The sequence below is a fragment of the Rhinolophus sinicus genome, linkage group LG01 (assembly GCF_036562045.2).
Source record: "Rhinolophus sinicus isolate RSC01 linkage group LG01, ASM3656204v1, whole genome shotgun sequence".
Classification (NCBI taxonomy): domain Eukaryota; kingdom Metazoa; phylum Chordata; class Mammalia; order Chiroptera; family Rhinolophidae; genus Rhinolophus; species Rhinolophus sinicus.
In genome coordinates, this window is record NC_133751.1 from 171916177 (window position 1) to 171931024 (window position 14848).

Below are 14848 nucleotides of genomic sequence, written 5' to 3' on the forward strand. Positions count from 1 at the left end.
TGAAATTCAAATTTAATGGGGTTTCTTGGATTTTACCTGGTAACCTTAATCCTTGTTAATCTGTCATGTCCAAATCAGAAGTCCCCAGAGACTCCTTTAGGTGCTGGAGCTGTATACTTGCTTGGAAATTCATTCAATTCAGTCTGAAATATTTACTGAGCTCCTACATTGTGCACATCATAATGAGAATGATTTAGGGAGGAATCTCCTTAAGGAAATACCAAATTGGCTGTGAAGACAAAGTAAGCACATGAAACTAAGAAGTGCTCAGTTTAACTACAATGTTTAGCATAAGTGCCACCGGAATATGGAAGAGTTAAAGACCAAAATAAGCTGAAGTAGTCCGAAAATCCAGGAGATATCGTTAAAATAACAACAAAAAGTGAATGATGAAAGAACTGTATTCAGGCAGAAGGAAAGAAAATAATATTCAGCTTGCCTAGACACAGACAACAGAAGGGTGGTTACTAGAGGGGAAGGGGGTTGGGGAGAGGATGAAGAGGGTAAAGGGGTCAAGTATAGGTGATGGACTAGACTTTGAGTGGTGAGCACAAAATGCAATACACAGATGATGTATAGAATTGTACACTTGAAACTTATATAATGTTATTAACTAGTGTCACACTCAAAAAGTTTAATACATGAAAAAATAAGGTTAAGACACTGATGCAAGACTCATATTGCCATCCCTCTACACAGCAAGGAAAATAACCTGACCAATGGATACTATGGAAGAGTCATTATAAACAAGGTCATTTCATATCAAAGATTCTGACATGGTCGTTCAGTTTGTTCACTGCACAAGGGTGACAGGTAGGGAGGATGAATGAGGACTGAGATCTAAACTGCTCCAATTCCGAAGATATGAGTGTTGATACAGGGTCACATCCAATCAAAGGAAGGGATGCTTTTTTCTAACTCTAAGATACTTTGTAGGACCTCTGAGGTCCTGGTTGGGAGCTTCAGTGTCTTCCTTCTGGGTAGTCACAGTATAATGAATTACTTCTGTACCCGTTACCCAGATGCTTCAGGTGGAAGTCACTATGGGAAGAGATGGGTGGAGATGTTAGAAGGTGTGTCATCTCTGAGCCATGAGCCTTTCTCTACTACTGTGGAAAAAAGAGCGTGAAGGGACAGAATGACATTTGGTTTTATGGTTCAAGGAAGCAAAGTGAGGGCTTGGGATAAGTATTTTGATAAAACCACCCCGAAGTTCAGCACCAGCACCCAGTAGCTTGTATATTAACATAAATACATTTAATGAAGAATGGCCCTAAATCCAGCACAGTGAACACAAAGGCCTGCTGGGGCAGGCAGAAGATGGGCTCCTGAAGAACCTAACGCTACCTGAAAATATTTTTCTCCTGAAAATCTTTCAGGAAAAACTGCAAATCTGTATATTTCAAGGAAAAATTGAATTTCAAATGTTGGTATGATTCAAAAAAATTTAACAACATGGACACCTACAAAAACACAGTGTAGACTTACACTGCTCTAAACAAGTAATACACGTCTGTAGGTGTGCATGCTACTAATGTGCCTTCTGTGTTCTAAAGCAATATTTCCCAGCCCTAATCATTCTACACACTATCCACATTGTCTAATGGGGGTCCCACAAAAAAGAGAGAGAATGGGATGATGTGAACCAAGGCAAATATTCCCCTGCAGAGAAAGATGGATGAATGTAAGTATTTTGGAAGACATGAACTTGTTAAATCTGACAAGCTCAGGAGACCGAAAATAACCACAGAGGATGGTCTGAATATAAAATTTCTAACTAAAAATGGGTCATGGCCAGTTGTCACATCCTTGGCCTAGCTTCCTTGACAAAGGTCAATCTTTACCTTAAGTGAGCCTGTCTATTGTCTTTTTGAATCTTAGATAACATGGCCTTGGAATGTCAGATAACATGTTTTTTTTCTGACCAGAGCAGGAAACTACAGAATCCTTCATTGTTATTCTTGTCCTCTGATTACCATCTCTATGTGCTTTAAAAAGCGAATTATTTTTAACTATCCTGTACCCACCTGTGTAAAAGAAGTACCTGTCTCTCCAATTTACTTTTATCCAACCCCAGAGCCTTCCCCATTTTACTTTCTCCCATATCCTTAATCTACCACCAATGGATTTCATGTAAACTTCTTCCTTTGAGTCTGTGTATAAATTGCAAACCGCCATTTTGCAGAACATTTTCTCAATCTGTTGACATTTTGCTTCACCGCAATTGTCGTCACTGGCTCAAATAAACTCTTGTAAGCTTTTTCATAGGCTGGATGTTTTTACATCAACAAACTGAAACAGCTATTTTCTCTCCTCTTCTTATTTATCAGTTTGGTCTTTAAAAAAAAAAATGTGTCGACCAAATTCAGACTTAACTAATTGTAGCAATTGTTTCATATTTAGTTGTATCAGCAAAATTTCAGACTATCTAGAGACCGTGAGGGTGATTATAACAGATCTTTACAGAAAAAGGCATTGTCAGCTCTTTACCAGCTTGGAATTCCTTGCTGCAAGCAAATAAAATAACTCAAATTAAAATAAAATAAAATAAATAAACAAATAAAAATCTCCAAAGAGAGTAACCACTGTAACAAATACCTGATTTGTGAGGGGGAAAAACAACTGTCACTAGCAGAGTATGACATTATTCCACATATATGAAATACCAATGACTAGGTCTAAAACCAAACTAAAGTAAAGGAAACGGAACTAAATTAGGTGCTTTCACAGAAGGTGAACTTATGTCTGTACTTCCACTGGATATGAAAATAATGAACTAAATCTTAAAAATTAAGGTTTGCTATTTTCTTTCTCTTAAAAATTGTTTGACTTCACAAGTACGTTTGGCTATAGCCTATATTGATCTTTTTGTTTGAACTACCAAGTTCTTAGTTTTATGCTATATTAGAGCAATAGGAGAAAAGTCTAACACACAATTAAGAATAGAGTTTTTAATGGAAGAGTTCTATTTTAAGGACAGCCAATCTTACTACATAAATCTTTCAGTTTTCAAGTTGTAAAGGTTTTCTTTTTCCCAGCCAGTTTGCAGACTAGAATATTAAACAAGCACCAGAGGGCACTATTCTCATAGGGAAACACACTCACAGACTGACGAAAAATGGAGGCTTCTAAGCCGCGTATAAAAGAGTTCCTTTCCGCGTATAAAAGAGTTCCTTTCACATTTTAATGAGATGAGTATTATTCTCTATGCTATTATCATTTATAATAGTATAATGGCCTTGTCCCTGAGACATCACAGGGTTTACAGAATTAGTAAATTAGACCCACCAACTTGTTCTATGTCTGTGGCAAGTGTACTGGATAACACTTCACACCAGCACGGATGTGGGTGAAAAGGGGAGGGGCATGAACAATACTTAGGCCAAAGTACTGTGGGGATTCATTCTTGGCTTTGTTTAACCTGAATAACTGAAAGGAGACATTGTCAAATTCATACCTAGAGATCTGAGCTAGGAATTTGATCAATTTAGATAAAATTTTGGTTTGTACTTTATTTATTTACGTTTCTTTACACAGAGTGGTAATGCTCAGAGATCGGGACTTTCTTGCCTCTTCATAACATTAACCAACCACCCCCTAAAGATATGTCATCTGTGTAAAGATGGTATATTTAGCAAATGCACCTTCAAAACAAGTCCCCTGCCTGTCCCTTCCAAATAAGTTGCCACACTTAAGTCCTTTATGTATGGAAATTCTAAAGCCACTTCTGCTTGTTGGTTGGTTGGTTGGTTGGTTGGTTGGTTGGTTGGTTGGTTTTTCTAGAGAACTTTCTCTACTAATCCAATTTACTTCTCATAAGAAGGCAAGGCCTCCACATTCACTTCCTAATTGCTACAAGGAGTAGAAAAATCCACAAGGAAATTACAAGGACAGAAATCATCTTTATCAAGTACTGCTGTGACATAAAAGCCTAGTTAATAAAAATCATATTCATTCTCAGAAATCACTAAAATTCATGGTAACGCACCAAAGAACTTTCTATTCCAATTCCCTTTTAGAGGACATTCAGTCTGCGCATTCTCTCAGTGTGGAGAAGCTTGTCATGTTTGGCCATATCAGAAGCAGCCAGTTAATCAGATGTAACATGAAACTTGGACATGATCACATAGTGGTAAGTTGTACTGTAAGTGTATTGTCCTCTTGCCCACACTCTACAATACTACCCCATTGTAAACAAGATGTCTGGCTTAACTGGGATATCCTCTAAAAATATTTAAACTAAAACAGAAGCTGACATCATAGGGGAAGGCTGTATTCCCTGTGTTTGTATTTCTAACTTCCTATGCCATTCCCAGAGAAAGTCACTGGATGTTGCTTAATAATGATAACAATGGATTACATACAGTGGTTGGCAAAGTTAGGAAAAACGATTAGATCATCCAGTCAACTCATCTTTCCAGCAAAGGGCAGAATCCCCAGATAGGGAATCTAACACTTCATTTAAGGCAAAGGTCCAAGTAGTAAGAACTACACTGACTCCGTTGTCTTCTCTAGCAATACTGACAGAGCACCAAATCTGTTTGAGTTGGCTGCACTCATGCCCTACTTAATTCCTTAAACAGGAGCTTCCAACACAGTGCTGCTCTTTTCTGTGCTAAAGATAACCAATGCAGTAAATGCTATCTGGTGGAAGGTAATTAACTCTTGTAAATGATGCTTGCGCCAAACTCAAGGTCAGGTTACCACAGAGAACACCTTGATGAGACAAGGCCAACACAGGGAACAAGTCCTAGAGAGTCCCCCTGTCTGGAGAGTCTTTCACCTTTGCTGTGTACTACTGCATTGTGTAAACTCTGGCTCAGAAAGAGCTATTGTTTCGGGTTTATTTATTCACCCGATTGAATTTACTCAATAGCGCAGCTGAAATGTTTGGTTTCTCACTCCTAGGCTTTGGTCTTTATATTAACTGGAGAGTCTACCTTGTTCCTGGGTATAGTTTCTTCTCAAGTTCAAATATATGGCTAATTCAAATTCTCAAAGTGGATTTTATACTCCCTAGGAATGAGACACTAGAACTCTCCAGACTGGCTGCCAGCTTCCCACTCCACTTTGGGCTTTGTTGTGAAGAACGCAGAACTCTCAATCCAGAAACACTTTATTCCCCACAGTGAGCCATGCTCTCGGACTCACGGTGGAACCCAGAATGGCCAGTCACAGCAGTCAATCTCTCTGACTCTCTGTTCGGGACTGTGCGTGGTAAGAACCATGTCAATTTGGAACTTTCAGTGGCTGTTCACCTATCTAAGGAAGATGTCATTGAACAAAGCCAACAGGTACCCATGGACCTACTCATATCTAAAGTCCTATATCCCTGGACTTCCCAGTTAGTCTAGAAAATAAATTCCTTTTTTTTTTCTTAAGCAGCTTAGAGTTTAATTTCTATCAGAAGCAGCCAGTTATAGCCTGATTGAAAGAGTATCAAAATAGTACCACACTATGAGCTAGAAAAAAGGAGAGAGCCCCAGAACGAGAACAAGAGACCGAAAGTACATTGTTTATAAACAAGCTATATTCAAACTTGTAATGACTATGACTTATTTCACAGAGAACTTGCTGAATTGGTTGAAGTTTTCCAGGGTTATATCTGTTATTCTTTAACATTTCATGGAAGATTGAGGACATGCCAGCACACTGGGAAAAAAGCCGACATAAAATGGTTATGTAATAAAAGGGAAAAAAGTTGAGTTCTGAAAATTAAAGACCTGCAAGCTCAACTTGTATAGCAAGGGGGGAAAATTGCCACAGTGAAAAACGTGAATGGAACAAGATACTGACTTTATATATACTACATTTCCCCCAGATCCATCTAATATTTTAACCTATTGACAAATAATAAGTAAATTATATCTGTGTGTCAGAATTGGGACCAGTGATGCAAAGCACACAGCCAAGCCAGAGAAGCCACAGCCAGACTGGGGTCTCAAGGGAGATAGAGACCAGAGCTGGTGACAGTTTATACCAGGGGTCTAACACCAACGGAATTAAGATAATCTAAGATGTTATGCCATTGTCTGTCACTTAAAAATTTAACTTTCAAGCATGGGTCTATGAAGATCATTTGGTTTGTTTGAGACACACTGAGCTCACCATTCAAAGAGCTGTCACTAGATGACTGCTTCCCACATTATTATTTATTCATTCTTCATTCATTTACTCATTCATTCACCAAACACTTATTAAATACCTTGTTTTTGCAAAGCACCTTACTAGGTATAAAGAAAATAAAAATGATAAATTGTTGGTTGGGTTTTTCTCCAATGAGAATAGCTGAATCAGGGAACAGTTATGATCTAATTAGTATTGACGTTTTCCATTAAAAAACTTTTTTTTCCAAAGGACTAATAGTTAAGGTGTAGCTAAGTCCTGATTAGTTTTTTCCATTACTTGAATATTTGGTATACGCTAGAACAAAATTTCAAAGAAGAATTGATGTCTTAAACTGTTTTTGCAATCATGACTTGGCTACTTCTTTATTTTTTTTAAGTTTAAAGTATCATTCCAGCCTTGCCTGTAGATCCCCAATTTCCTAAAGTGCTTTTTGACGTACTGTTTTATATAGTTTCAATATATTGCTAACCAGTACTATCTTTTATCTGGAACTTTGTTCTTGTTAAGGTCAGAAGCAAAACAAACATAAAACAAAACATATGGAGAAGAGATTATTTCATTCTTTTCAGTGTTCACTTCTATTTTTACTTTCCTTGTAAATCAGTAAAGTTGAAAGCATGTTTCTACATCGCTCTTATTTTCTGGGGCTTTCCATTATTTTTTTTCAAAATAACTCAGTCAATAAGCTTCATTTAAAGATCTCTGACAAACTTCTATATCTTAAATGAACATTCACTTTTCACTTATGAATTTTTAATGTAAAACATCCAATTTGAAAACTTTTGAAACAATTACTACATAATTTTCTTATACCTATAGGCAGGTATCTATAAGATGAGTCAGAAGGTGATTTATTCATTTATCTATTAAGTCAGTAAATTACTGAAAACCAACAGTAAACAATGAGCTGTAGTGAGTTAAAACCAGGTGAGATACTGTGTGCAAGGCACATTTTTGCTGTCAAATTTGTTCCCAATTGCTGGAAGAGACAACTCATAGTACTGAAAATACGTACCTCAATATGAGGTAATTTGTGATTCATATTAGGTAATTTGAATACACTAAGTAAGACTGGATGGAGAAGACGGACCCTAAAGGGTGGTTTGTACTTTTGATAACAACTGAGAGAAGATATTATAAGTGAGTAAAGACTCGACAGGAAAATGCAATGGCTTCAGAGAAGGTAAAGTGTGGCGCTTTGGCACTTCTATTCATATCGACAAATAGAAGTGGATAAAGCTGGTGAATATTCAAAGTATTGTGATGTTTTGAACGTCAGGCTCATAAGTTTGGAGTATTTCTATGACCGGTTGGCTTCATTCTCAGCCACTCCAACACATTCTCAAAACTGCTGCCAAAGTGATCCTCCTAAAAGGTAAAGTTAACATAGAACTCTTCTGTTGAAGATTTCTCAGTGGATTTTAGAGGGGTGTGGGTCCCTAAGCCCACTCAAGTACAGGTGTCTGTGAGTCTGTTCACAACTGAGCACCAAGACAAATGTTCCCTCTGGCTGAGCTTGGCCTGGTGGGTCCCCAGTGGCCCTGCCTGGCCTTGTAAATAGCTGGGTAAACAACACCCCTCTGTAGTACAAGCAAAGGTCTGAGACAGGTGAAGAAATACTACCTGGCAACCCATTATGCCATGGCAAACAGGCTAGGAGATGCGTTTGGGGACTAACTGAATTCTCGGGATACGTACACAATGGACCTGGATGTTAGGGCCTCACTGAGCTCAAACAAACCTTCACATAACTGTGTCAAATTCACATTGTAAATGCATTCAATTTCAGTAAAACTACACCCATTATATTAAATTTATGTTGTTAATTTGAATTGTATAGTTTATATTTTCATACAAATTTAACTTTTCTAATTTGTGTTGCATATGATGGAAAGTAGGAATGGATATATTCCTAAGGAATTTTTATCTAAATCATATTATGGTAAAATTTTATGTGTGTATGTAAGTAACATTATGATAAAAATAATTTAAGTAAACACTGAATTTCACATATTTTTTTTTCTGTAAAAGAGTTGTGTGTGTTACCCAAGTAGGGGGTAGCATTATCTCATTTAGTTTTAAAATCATTCCTGCAAGATAGTTATTATCCCCATATGATAGATGATAAAACTGAGGGTCAGAGGGTTCAATAACTTACGCAAGATCAAACAGCAGTTAAGTAGTGAAGTTGAGATTTTAACCCAGTTCTGTTTGATACCAATTCCTCTGTGCACGCAGATTCAATAGTCATCTTCACAGACATGAGAGTATTATAGAATTTGTGAATGAAAGTTCTAAGTCATAGAAGCAGAGAAGTACATGGGCCCAGACTCCTCCACAATACCTATTTCCAGACTGCATCACTACAAGAGAAAACTATGGATTATGTTCTTATTAAAGCAAGGAATTGCATTTGATGACTTCTTCCTCTGCTCTCACATTCTTAAGTCTATGATCCCTTACCAGATTTGTACTGCTCCCTCAATATCTCAGTTCCAAGAGCCAAGTTGAAACAGTAAGGAGTTCTTTCACATTTTGAAGGAAATGTTTTTCACAGTGATAGGTGCATGTTTCCCCAAAACACCTGAAGCAAGCTTCAAATACCATTCCCACTGTTGCTCTTTACTGTCCTCGCCGCTTTCAAAAACAAATCACTGCAGCAACAAAAGCCAACAAAATGTGGCTCTAGTCTGCTTGAAGTCTAAGCCAGAATTGCTCTTGGTTTCCCAGGCCAAAGTGGGAGATGCAGTGAGCTGCGTTATAAGCCCTTCACAGTGCTAAAGAACAATGGAGTGGAGAGCTTCAAAATTAAAACCATACATTTGGTAGGAAACAGCTCCAACTGGTGCTTGATTACTACCTAGGCATTCTGCTTCTAACAAGATTTGGACAAACACAGGAAACCCTGCAGGCATGGATGAAGAAATGTTTTCCCTCGCAGGACGGAAAAGGGCAGCATCTGATGCTGTTAGGATCACCGTGATTCTGAACAGCAGCAAAAGACAGGCCATGGAGGTGGGGGGGTTCTTATTTTATGGTCTCACATGGAGCCCTTTTCTTTTCTCGGAATCCTCTTCAGAGGGAGAGGCTGTATAGAATTTTCCTGAATGTAATGAACGTCAGCACATTCCCAGCTAGACCACGCATTCCATTCTTATCGACTGAAACTGACCTCTCTGCCCCAGCATGTTCTTGTTCATCGCTATGACTAATTTCAAGTTCACAGTGATGCAGGTTTCTAGATGAATTGCACAGTCCACTCCAGACGGCAAATATGTACCTCTGGAATCTCCTCACCCTTATGGAGAGGTCATGCGCTAGCTTACAAGAATGACGATTTTAAACACAGTTGGCTTACACTCAAATCTACATCCTACAAAATGCCCTGCTCAGACTTGCCTTTCTCCTTTCAGTTGGCAGAGATCTGCCCCTTCCTACTCTTTTTCTGTCTAATACCAAGTGACTCAAGTGGGAGTCACGACCAAAATGAAAACTATTAGCACATAATTCAAGATTTTAAAGTGCTTTTTTCAGCCAATGGAAGTGACCAGGACTCATGAGAGTCCTCAAAATGATGTTGAATAGGCACCTGAATCATGCTTCTCCACTAGAGGTTTCCAAGTTAATTGTTCTGACACATACGACTGAGCTTCCTCTAGTGAGCAAAAGTCTTATCCCATCCGTCATCAGTGTCAAAGGAAACAAAATATACAGAATAAAGGCTGGTCAGAAATTGCTGTTTGCAAGTGCATGTCTGCGTCAGCATTATTCCTTCGACATTGGGTGAACTCAGATTCCATCCCCCTGACCTCCCCAAAAGCTTTGTTGGAGTCTCTAAGCAGTTCAGGTCATAGAGAATGAGTTAATCCATGTTTCTATCGTCTCCCTTTTCAAGATTGAGTTTTCTTATTGAGACATTTTCTTAGAATTCAAAGCAAAAAGGAAGGAAATTGCCCTTGTGTACATCTAGGCAGTCCAAATACCCATTCGGACAAAAGGCTGCTGTACCCCATTTGCTCTTTTTTGCATTTCTGAACTGTGACCTCCAGAAGACTCTGCTGAGGTTTCCGTGGAGCTTTGGGGAAACTGTTTGGAACCTCCAGTGGATATGTGGATGTAAAAGTGGCCGAAGACAAGACCCTGAAAATCCAGGAGCAGAGTCTGGGGTACAGAATCCTACACAGCGCTGGCCTGTCCATCCAGTGATGCCTCAGCTCTCAAATTATTGCTCCTGTGTTACCTGCAGTGCATCTGGGGCCCTGGGAATTTAGAGATAAGAGAGTCCTTGTCATTGAGGAGCTCATGGTCTAATCAGGAAGGTAGAAGCTTTGTAATAAGTTAACACTGCCTGAAGGAGGTGAAAAAAACATCACTGAGGTGGTTTTTCAGCTAGGTTTGGAAGGCTGGATAAGAGATTGCCAAAAAACAAAAGAGAAGGCTGAGGGCACCGCTTTTACAAAGGTAAGGGCCGGATCTGCTGTGGTAGGAGTGAGGGATCTGAAGGAGAGTAGATGTAATGAGGCCAGGCAGGTTGGGCCAGATCAGGAGGGCCTGTTGCTTCATAAACCAAAGGATGAGGTGGTGTGCTTGGCGTCAGTGTTGGGAATAGACTGGGGTAGGAGGAGTTTAGAGGAGAGAGACCAGATGTGAGGTTTTTGCCATAGTCTCAGCAACTGCTGATGACGGCTGGGCCTAAGGTACTGACAGCCAGATTAGAGGAAAAACGAGTCACATTTCAAAGACGTTTTCTGAGGTGGAATTGACATGTGGATGATGAGTGAGAAGTTCACAGAGGTTTCTAGGCTGGTAGTAGCAGTTCTGAAAGAAGCACGCTCTCTCTCTCTCTCTCTCTCTCTCTCTCACACACACACACACACACACACACACATACACACACACACACACACACACCACACATTCTATCAGTTCTGTTTCTCTGGAGAACCATAATATACTACTAATATACAATTTAAGTCATCTCTTCCAAACAATTAGTTTTACAATTACCAGAAATAATAAAAAAAGGTCTTACTAGAATATAATAACATTTAAAAGTTTACAGAGATTTTCCAGCATTGCCCTAGAATTTTGCAATAACCACTTTTCATTCCATAAATATCTGTTGAGTTCTTTTATACCTCATCACACACTTATATATTTTGAATACAATCTAACTTTCTACGTGGCAGAAACTGTGGGGGTACTGGGTAGGGAGATTCTTGATAATGTCCAGCTTAGGCCAATGAATCTTGACTTGTTACATAGACTGGATTTTTCTTGACACTTTGGGTTCATTGTCTGTCCTTTCTGAATCTCAACGATAGCCCTTTCTATGGTCACCTGAATCTCAATCCAGTGGCTTATCAGTATAGAATTTCCAATGATAAAATTCTTTTTTTTTTAATTAAAGTTTATTAGGGTGACAATTGTTAGTAAAGTTACATAGATTTCAGGTGTACAACTCTGTATTACATCATCTAGAAATCACATTGTATGTTTACCACCCAGAGTCAGTTCTCATTCCATCACCATATATTTGATCCCCTTTACCCTCATCTACCACCTCCCTCCTTTCCTCCTCTTCTTCAATCCAGATATAAACAAACTGATATGCATTTGTACTCCTCTTGAAATCTCCCCAGTTTGCGTTTCTGGGTTCTTCTGAGAGGTAAAGTTTAAATTTTCTTCCTTTACCCTGTACCACTGTTGCATGTGTGCTGCATATGTAGACATATGCTCGCACACACACACACACACACACACACACACACACACACACACACATCAAAAAACCCTGAACATTTGAGGATTTTTTTTTTAACACAAACAAAATTGCAGGGCCAGCCCGGTGGCTCAGGCGGTTAGAGCTCCATGCTCCTAACTCCGAAGGCTGCCGGTTCGATTCCCACATGGGCCAGTGGGCTCTCAACCACAAGGTTGCCAGTTCAATTCCTCGAGTCCCACAAGGGATGGTGGGCTCTGCCCCCTGCAACTAAGATTGAACACGGCACCTTGAGCTGAGTTGCCGCTGAGCTCCAGGATGGCTCAGTTGGTTGGAGCGTGTTCTCTCAACCACAAGGTTGCCGGTTTGACTCCCACAAGGGATGGTGGGCAATGGCAACTGGACCTGGAGCTGAGCTGCGCCCTCCACAACTAAGACTGAAAGGACAACAACTTGAAGCTGAACTAAAATTGAAAGAACAACAACTTGACTTGGGGAAAAAAAAAAAAGTCCTGGAAGTACACACTACACTGTTCCCCAATAAAGTCCTGTTCTCCATCCCCAATAAAATCTTAAAAAAAGAAAAAGGGCCAAGGTTTGCTTCAGTCCACATCCTGGTTCTGAGGTGTCTGATCCAGTTGACACAGGTCTATTCTCCCCCGAATGTCTCTGCATGTCTTGGAGGAACCTAACAAGCAAGCCTTAGCCTTGCTGCACATCAAGAACGTTTTAGATTTATAGTCAGTTAATATTCTCAGGACAGCTCGTGCAGGCTCGTCTCGCTGTTCCTAGAACCATGTTGAAACCAAGAAGTGGCTCTTGAATCACTCTTCCTTCTGTCCCCTCCCCTGACTTCAGTGTGTCCCTAGTTACACTTTATCATGCTTAGTGTTTGGACTGGTATCACAGAAACACCTTGATTCTTTCCTTGATGATGGGAAACATCATGGCAGAGTCTGAGAGTGGGCATCATGCTGGCAATATGACAGTTGTCCTTTCACAGGCAGCCCAAGGAAGAGGGAGGAGAGGGCTGTCGTGATCCTTCCCTTGGGCTACCCAGATCTGATATCCCGACTTTATTATCCATATGATAATTGAGAGTTCTTACTTTTTCCAAAATGGGAAGTATAAGTCCAGTCTGAGGTAATGGTCAGTTGTAATCTGTGTGGTGACATAGACCTTCATCCCTGGAAGTTTTCAGCCCTTCGTTGCTTTTGTCTTTTCAAATCATTTTTTATGCAATTGCCCTTTAACAGATATTGTTGGACACAGAAGAACCAAGAAAAGCCTCACTAAATCCCTCGGTCCTAGACATACTCCTCTTTGTAGCAGCAACCCTCTCTTCTAAAGGGAATCATTATCCATCATGCCTGCCAGTAAAGTATCTCCCCTGTTCTGGCTTGCTGACTCGCTAGCATATGGTGCCCAAAGAGGCCAGGTGGTAGTTGTAGTGCCCAGTTCAGTCGAACAGGTGGCAAACAAATTCCTGGAAGCTAGACCTCTAATCTAGCAGAGACTGTGAGGATGAGAATCTCAGATTCTGTAAGTGAGTCACTTGGAGTTATGGTGGAGCAGGGTAAATCCTATATCATAGGGGATATATATTTATATCTATCTATCTATCTATCTATCTATCTATCTATCTCTATCTATCTATCTATCTATCTATCTATCTATCTATCTATCTATCATCTATCTAATCAATCACACCATGAAGGACAGCACCCCAACCCCACAAGATGTCCCTTTGCTGGCTCTTTAGATGAGACTTCCACAAGCCATTCCACTGTTCTATAAAGCTAGTTGCTTTTGAATGATAAAATCCATTCTGAACCTAGGGAACTCTATAGCCACAAGCCTGTTATTGCACTTCCTTTGCTATAAAGTCTTTACTCTGAGGAAATGTCATATGTACAATGTTAGTAGATCAGACACTATGTAGATCCTTAGATGGTGGTGTTGGCAGAGGTATTGTGGGCAAGAAAGGCAAACCCATCTTCCAGAGCATCAATTTAGGTAAGTATGAATCGCTGCCCTTTCTAAGGTGGAAGGAATCTGATGTAACTGACCTGCCACCAGCTGGCTGGCAGGTCTTTCCAAGACTGAGGCCATATCAAAGGCTCAGAATCAGGGGCGGTTTGTTGGCTCAGTGGTTAGAGTGCAGTGCTCATAACACCAAAAGTCACTGGTTCGATTCCCACATAGGCCAGTGAGGTGCACCCTCCACAACTAGATTGTAAACAATGACTTGACTTGGAGCTGATGGGTCCTGGAAAAACACACTGTTCTATAGTATCCACCAATAAAATAAAATAAAAAAGCCTCAGAATCAGTCTCTGATCATGGCAGGAAGGAAATTCAGCAGCGGTGGTACCTAAATCAGCCTTATTAAGAGTAAGTCCATGTTTTTTGATCCACGCTGTTTCTATCCACCATAGTTTCATGGCCCCATTGCACAAGCACCAGGATGACTCAGTGAGAAGCTGACATTCATTGTCTCCTTGGTTGAGCTTTGTTTGAGATTGTTATTCCCTTGGGGGAAGTAATATGTGATAAAGGATCTGCATGCATTGCTTGTATCCGTTCCCATTAGTCTGTGTGTTAGACATCCTCATCTCGTGTCTTTGCTCCTTCCATGTACTGACCATTTGCTCACATTAGTTTCCAATGCTCAGCAGTCAGTATATATCCTTTCTTTAGGCCACTTCTCCTTTAACATGAAGTTCATAACCAAGTGTATTGCTCTTAATTCTGCCCTGTGGGAGGATTTCTCTTACCCACTTTTCCTTCAGGGTCAGTCTTGAGTGGGGCTTTCATGCAGCAGCAGTTCATTTCTGGCTAGCACCAACATATTGTACCACCCTTTTGTGAGCAAGGCCCAAGGCCTTCCTCCCTCTCTGTCAGCTGGCCACAGGGAATCCCCTATGAGTCCATAGGTGTGTGTTAAAGGACAGGTACTAGTACAACAGAGATAGGGGAAATGAGCTCAGGCTACCT